A 7,278-nucleotide genomic window follows, 5' to 3' on the forward strand; every position below is an offset into this window, starting at 1 on the left:
TGAAGGAAATGGCAAAAAATAAGGCTCCAGGAACAGATGGTATACCAATTGACATATTTCAGTTAACAGATGCTGCCCTGGATGTGCTCACCAAGTTGTACCAAGAAATCTGGAGAACGACCACTTGGCCAACTGACTGGAAGAGAAAGGTCATTTGGCATATTATAATCCACAAGGACCATGTTCTACACATTACATTGATCAGAAGTAACTAGAGACTTAAAAGCTTACAATTGACCATGTAAAGTACAAACATTCCATATTTGGAACAAAGAATGAAGAAAAGCAAAGACTCAGGAAAGCAATTAGTCCCAGCATCAAGGACCTTTCCATCCTCAACTTCTGCAACCTGAGACTAGAACTAAATCATATTCAGCTACCACTCTAAAGAGATCACAATAGAAAATCCTGGTTAGAGAAGGAGATAAATCCCAAGAAGGCCCAGGTTTACTAATCTGATAAACACTGGTGTAACGCCCTTAGTCGCCCTTTGAGTTTGAGACTGAACTCACCTCTTTGGCATTAGCTTTCAGCTAAACAAGAGATTTGTAAGGTGCACTCAATCACACAGGATTACAAAGGCAACATTTGTCTAGGGTTTAAGACCAGAACGTAGGAAAGGAGAGCGTAGAAGGATGAATGGAAACAAGAATTGCATGCACAGAGATAGTGGGAATGGTGATAATGCCATGTTTGTTGTTGTTATTAATTGCCGTCGAGTTATAGATGACTCACAGTGGACCCTATGAACAGAAGACCTGAACACTTGTATAACTTTCGTCATTTCTCCAAGTTCATAGGGTTTCCAGAGGCAAGCTATTTTGGAAGTGGATGCCACTCCTGCTTCCAAGCCTGTGTCTTTATTTTATTTTATTTTACTAGTTTATTTACAAAATTCTAATACAAATTCAAACAAATTCTTTCACTATCCCAACCCCCCCCCCCATCAAATTGTACAATCCAGTGATTAATCCCCTCTTCCTCCCATACATCTACATCCCTCTGCTTCCAGGCTCTCCCACTCCCAGCCTCTTCCATCCCCAAGCCTGTTTTAATCAGGGAGCTCCACCAAACACTGTCCACCATGGGTAATCATTATCACATTTGACACAGTGTCATAGTGTTTAGCATCAAAGCAAACAGAAGTTATCTTTGTACAGAAAATGGACAGACCAGTGTTATACCACTTAGAAGAGTGTTTGACCAAAAACAATTAAAACCAGACCTGTGGGCTGCAGACTAAAATCACCCACCCAAATGCATGGCAGATCAAGCCCCAGCTTCCACCCCAGTTTACCACTGGCTTTAACAAGAGGCTCCCAGCCTGCTCTCATCACAGATCAAGAGGCCAGAGCCATCTTTCATGGCACAAAAGATGGTAATTAATGTCATAAAATAAAATATGTATGATTGGCTCAATGGAGTATCAATCTGCTCTGTACACATTTATTCAAATAAGTGGCAAGAAGCTGTGTTGCAATCCCAAAGGCATACAGTTCGAGGTCATCAGCTGCTCTATGGGAGGATGGGCAATCTCCTCCCATGTGATTAACTGCCTCTGAAAACCTGCTGAAGGGTCAGCTGTTGGTCAGTTCTGACTCTATGGTGCACAACAACAACAACTATTTTTATTATATTAAAGAGTCTATCTTACAATCTCCAGTCTCGTTTCCATCACTAAAGGCATATTTTCCAACTATCATTCCTTCTCCTTTGTTTTCACCTTTTACATTCAAATCACTAGTTATTATTAATGCATCTTTATTGCACATTTCCTCAAATTCAACTCCTGAAGTTGGCAGAAAAATGTCGATTTCTTCATCTTTGGCTTATTGATTGATATATAAATTTGAATAATATTTGTATTAACAGGTCTTTCTTGTTTGCATATGGATAGTATCTTATCCCTCACAACGTTGCTTTTCTGGATGGATCTTGAAATGCTCTTTTTGAAATGAATGTAACATTACTTGTCTTCAATTTGTCATTTTTGGCATAGTAAACCAGTTGATTGTCTAACCCAGAATGGCCAATACCAGGCCATTTCAGATTACCAATGCCTAGGATATTGATTTTGATGCATTCTATTTCATGTTTTACATCTTCCCTTTTTCTCAAGTGTGATGTCATTGGTTTAGTATACAAGATTACTTTTCTAGTCATCAGCTTTTTTCTCAACATGACTGGTGGGAACAAGCAATAGGGTGAACAAGCATAAGAATAAATGACTTATGATGAGATTTGTCCATTTTGCCAATCTACCAAGATCAAATTGAGTAGGTTTAGTAGAAATTAGGGAAATTCTACTATTAGCAAGAAAGAAGCAGCACAGAATGGAGAGAATGTCCTTAAGGGCCAGAGATGGGGACATACAGGACGGTACCAACAGCTGCAGGGGAGGACCAGAGACTGACATGGGACTGAACTGACATGGGACTGCTGCTCCATGGACCCAGAGCCTGGAGCATTCGCCCAAGCTGCTGGAGGACCAAGAGGAGATGCCATGATTGGTAGGACCAAGAGAACTTTCTAACACTGACCTAAGCCATGAGGGTAAAAGGAAAAGAGCCTGTGAGCATGCTTGAGAAGCTTACCTGATTGAGGAATTCTATCCTGGTGCCAACCTGAATTGTAACCTGTTCACTTCCCAAGTAAATACCAGAACCATATGTGTGGCCTGTGTGGCCAATACAAGGGATTTCAGACCTAGTAGTAAAGCTGTACCATTTGTGTTGGAATTAATAGAAGTTGTTATGAGAATGTGGAGCCCATGTCTGACCTCATAGGAACTAGTTTTGCATTGCGGAAGTTGTTGAAGGAGAAGTCAAAAGGCACTGTCCTCATGTCAGTTTCATGCTTTTTTACACCTACATTAATACATCATACACTCCATGGTCCTATTACTAATAGCTGTTTACAGCCATTTCTCCTCATTTGAGTCATGCCACATCAGCAAACAGAGGTGCTTCATTCACTGAAATCTTTACTCCACCCATATACTGCTTTGAGGAAGCACGTTTTCACCGTTGACATGTGAATGTGTTCCAGTCTGAGGATCTCATCTTTTGTCACTGCTTTCAGACAAGGTTTTGTTGATTCTCGTATGGTTTTCAGTGGCCTGTTATTTCAGAAATGGGTGGGCAGGCTTGTTGTCAAGTCTTTATTAGTCTAGAAGTGCTGCTGAAACCTGTCCACTAGGTGTAATTTTGTTGCTATTTGAAATACCGGCAGCATTAACTTCCAGCATCACAACAAGACCCAAGTCACCACAATACAACACAATTAAAGACACACAGTGAATTATTTGGTGGGAAGATTTCTATTTCTTTATTGGTTTGCATACATAATTCATATACATTGTGTTTTATCCATGTACATTGTTTCATAAAATCTTTCATATACATTGTATTTTATACAATTAGTTACTATTATCTATGCTTGTTATTACTCTATTTCATAGAATCTTTCCTATTCCTTCACACACACTTAATCCACCCACTAAACTCTGCTTCATAGTTATTTCTACTTTTGCCTTTTTTCTGCCTCCTTACAATTCCCCCTGTCCCCTCTTGGACATTTACATCTTACTAGTTATCATTCTATTTTTTACAATTATGGTCTTATGCATTATTTATCCTTGTGAGACCAAGTTCTTTCATTCAGCGTAATGCTCCTATGTAGTATTTAGCATGTTATATAACATTTTACTTGGAAGCATGAATGGCATCCACTTCCTAAACAACATGCCTCCAGAAATTCTATGAACTATGATAAATGTTGGTAGTTGTAGAGGGGCTTCAGGCCTTTTGTTCATAAGGACTCAAAGGTAATCAACAACTACATAGCATTTTACAAAATAATTGTTCCTTAGTGCTGCATTGTATTCTATTGTGTGAATATATCACAATTTCTCAACCCCTTCATTTGTCAATAGGCATTTGGACTGTTTCCATCTCCTTTTTGTGTGAATAATGCTGCTATGAACATAGGTATACATATCTCTGTTCATGCTTCTAATTTTCTTGGAAAATATTCCAGTAGGAATATTTTAAAAATTATAATGTCTTTAAGAATTTTCCTCTGTCATATAATGGGTTTCACTTTTTTTGATGTATATTTTTTAATTTTTCATATCTTGGATTTAGTGATTATCTAGTTAAGTATTGTTTCTTCCTCATTCTCTTTATTCTATCATTCTGGAAGTCATTTTAAACATATATTGAGTCTTCATGCTTGATCCTCCATACCTCTTAACACCTCTTTCAAATGTTCCATATCTTCTTTCCTATATGCTGCCTTATGAGTGATTTTCTCAGAGCTACTTGCTATTCTGAAAGAGGAAGACCTTCAGTGATATACGTTGACACAGGGGCTACAACATATATAGACTCTCAAAACGTAGTAATAACAAATAACTCCTTCCCTCATATACAAATGTGCAAAAGATTTGAACAAGACTTGACCAAAGAAGATATATGGAGACTACAAGTAAGAAGAGAAAAAGATAACAATGTCATTAGGCATTGTTGTTGTTATGTGCCGCAGAATAGCTTATGACTCATAGCAACCCTATGTACAGCAGCTCTGAACCCTGTGCCATTGTGATCTAACTTTATTGTCTCTAACACAACTACCCCAGTTACCCTGGTGACTGAGTCAATCCATCTCATCCAAGTTCTTCCTCTCTTGCACTGTCCATCCACCCTCCCAAGCATGATGTCCTTCTCCAAAAACTGGTCCCTCCTTGCAACATGCCCAAAGTATAACAGACTGAGCTTCAGAATCCTTGCCTCCAAGAAGTAGACTGATTTTACCCTCTCCGGGACAAACCTGTTTGTTTTCCTAACAGTCCATGGTATATTCAATACTCTTCTCCAGCACCACAGCTCAAAGGCATCAATTCTCCTATCATCCCTAGTCACTCTCCAGCTTTCTGATGCATAATAAGTAATTGCAAAAATCATGGCTTCAAAAAGGCACACCTTAGTCTCCAGACTGACATCGTTGCTCTTCAGTACTCTGGAGAAGTCCTTGACAAAAGATTTTCCCAGTGCAATCCATCTTTTGATTTCCTTTCATCTTAACAAGAGTGTTGATTGTGGAACCAACTAAACTGAAGCTGTCGACAATCTTAATCTCTTCACCATCTATCATGATGCTGCCAGTTGGATCAGTGGTGGAAATCTTTGTTTTCTTGATGTTGAACTACAATCCATATTGAACACTGCAGTCTTTGACCTTCTGCAGCATATGCCTCAGACCCTTCTCAGTTTCAGCAAGCAACATTGTGTCATCTGCATAATGCAGGTTGTTAATGAGTCTTCCTCCAATCCTCATGCTACATTCCTCCTCATAGAGCTGAGCCTCCCAGATGATCTGTTCTGCACATAGATTGAAAGGGTATGGAGATAGGACACATCCCTGGTATATACCTTTCCTGATTTTGAACCATTAGTCATAGTGATATGGATATTATAACCCCAATGAGACTAATTAGAATGACCAATACATGGGATTTTGAGGGAAGGATAGGAAAAGAGTGGTTAGATAATGAACACTGCATTGCAACAAATGATGAGAAGGACTATTTGAAAGATATATATGATTAGACATTATATGTATGACAACAATCTGGAACAAGAAGTGTATTTCAAAGTCGACTGGGGGAGGGGGAGAATGGAGAAGAAGGACAATGTGCCGCATTGAATGAATGAAAACCCAAACTTTCATTAAAATCACAATTAAAATGAAATAAAAAACAACAAGAAAAAAACCAACTTCACCAAAAAATTCCCTAAACCAAAAACCACATAACTAGAGGTAACAAGGATGAGGAACAACTCTTAAATATGGATGATAGAAGTATAAAATGCTCCAGCCAGTATGGGGGGAAAAAGTGGCAGTTTTTATAATTATCATTCAAACCTGTAATTTCACTTCTAAGTGGCTACTAACAGAAATGAAAACTTATGGTTATTCAAAAATTAATATGCAAATATTTATATTTGCTTTCTTCATAATCACCAGAAACTGAAACAGCTTAAGTGTCTCTCAAAAAATGAACAGATAACTTATGGTACATCCATGCAGTGGCATACTACTCAGTGACAGAAAGACTAAACTGTTCATTCACAGGATAACATGGATGAGTCTCAGAGTAAATATGGTGAGTGAAAGAAGCCAAGGCAAAAAAGAATACATTAACATAGAACTTCTGTATCACATATTTCAAGAGGCGAAGCTATAGGAATAAACCAAATCCTTGGTTGCCAGGGCCTGGAGGTGAAGGAAAGTGTTGGCCACAAGAATTTAAGAAAAATGGGATGTAGAGATAGAATTATTTTATATCTTGATTGTGTGTGTGTGTGTGTGTGTGTGTGTGTGTGTGTGTGTGTGTCTGACTGGTACAGGAGGAGATTGTCCCTCCTTCTCCAGCAAAGCATCTGGTGGATTTGAACCATGCACCTCTGGGATTGCAGTGCAGCTTCCTGCCACTAGGCGACCAGAGCTCCCTATATCTTGATTTTATTTTATGGTGTCTACACACCATATGCATTTCTCAAAGTTCATAAAAGTGGCAAGAAGCTGCACTGCAATCTTGAAGGTACGTGGTTTTACGCTACCAGCTGCTGCAGAGGAGAAGGATGGGCAATCTCCTTTCATGCTATTAACTGCCTCTGAAAACCCACCGGAGGGTCAGCTATGGGTAAGTTCCGATTCTACAGTACACAACAACAATAACAACATCTACTTTAAAAGGTGAGTTATTTGGAAATTATCACTCCATAAACTTGACCATTAAAACAACAACAACAACCCTAAGAAGACTAAAACCATCTTTCATATAATGCTTATCAGAGATTTTAGTGCTAAGGCATAAAACATTAAGACTTTTTCAACTTGTCAATTTTTTATCTGACTGGGGAAATTTATCACAATTGAAAAATCAATGAATGCCACACAAACCAAAATAAATTGCGATGCAAGTATTTGTACCTTAAAACAAGTAACAGTGGCTATAAAGGATTAGTCATGTTGGTGACTTCATTTTTACACTTCTTGATTTTATGAGTTAAAAACTAAAGAAAGTTTCTTTTTCAAAGAAATAATATGGCTTAATTTTTCTTTCAAATAATGTTAATGCTGAGATTTTTCTCATAAACCCAGCTTGCCACCTTCAGGAAACAGCAAGATTTACAGAGACCATAAGAGAGAGAGAGAGAGAAAACATTGATTTTGCATACTTTTCAAAGATCTGTCATTAATAAAATTTTTTTA

This window comes from Elephantulus edwardii, unplaced genomic scaffold (genome assembly GCF_000299155.1).
Source record: "Elephantulus edwardii isolate Elephantulus edwardi_28Jun2011 unplaced genomic scaffold, EleEdw1.0 scaffold00257, whole genome shotgun sequence".
NCBI classification, from domain to species: Eukaryota; Metazoa; Chordata; class Mammalia; order Macroscelidea; family Macroscelididae; genus Elephantulus; species Elephantulus edwardii.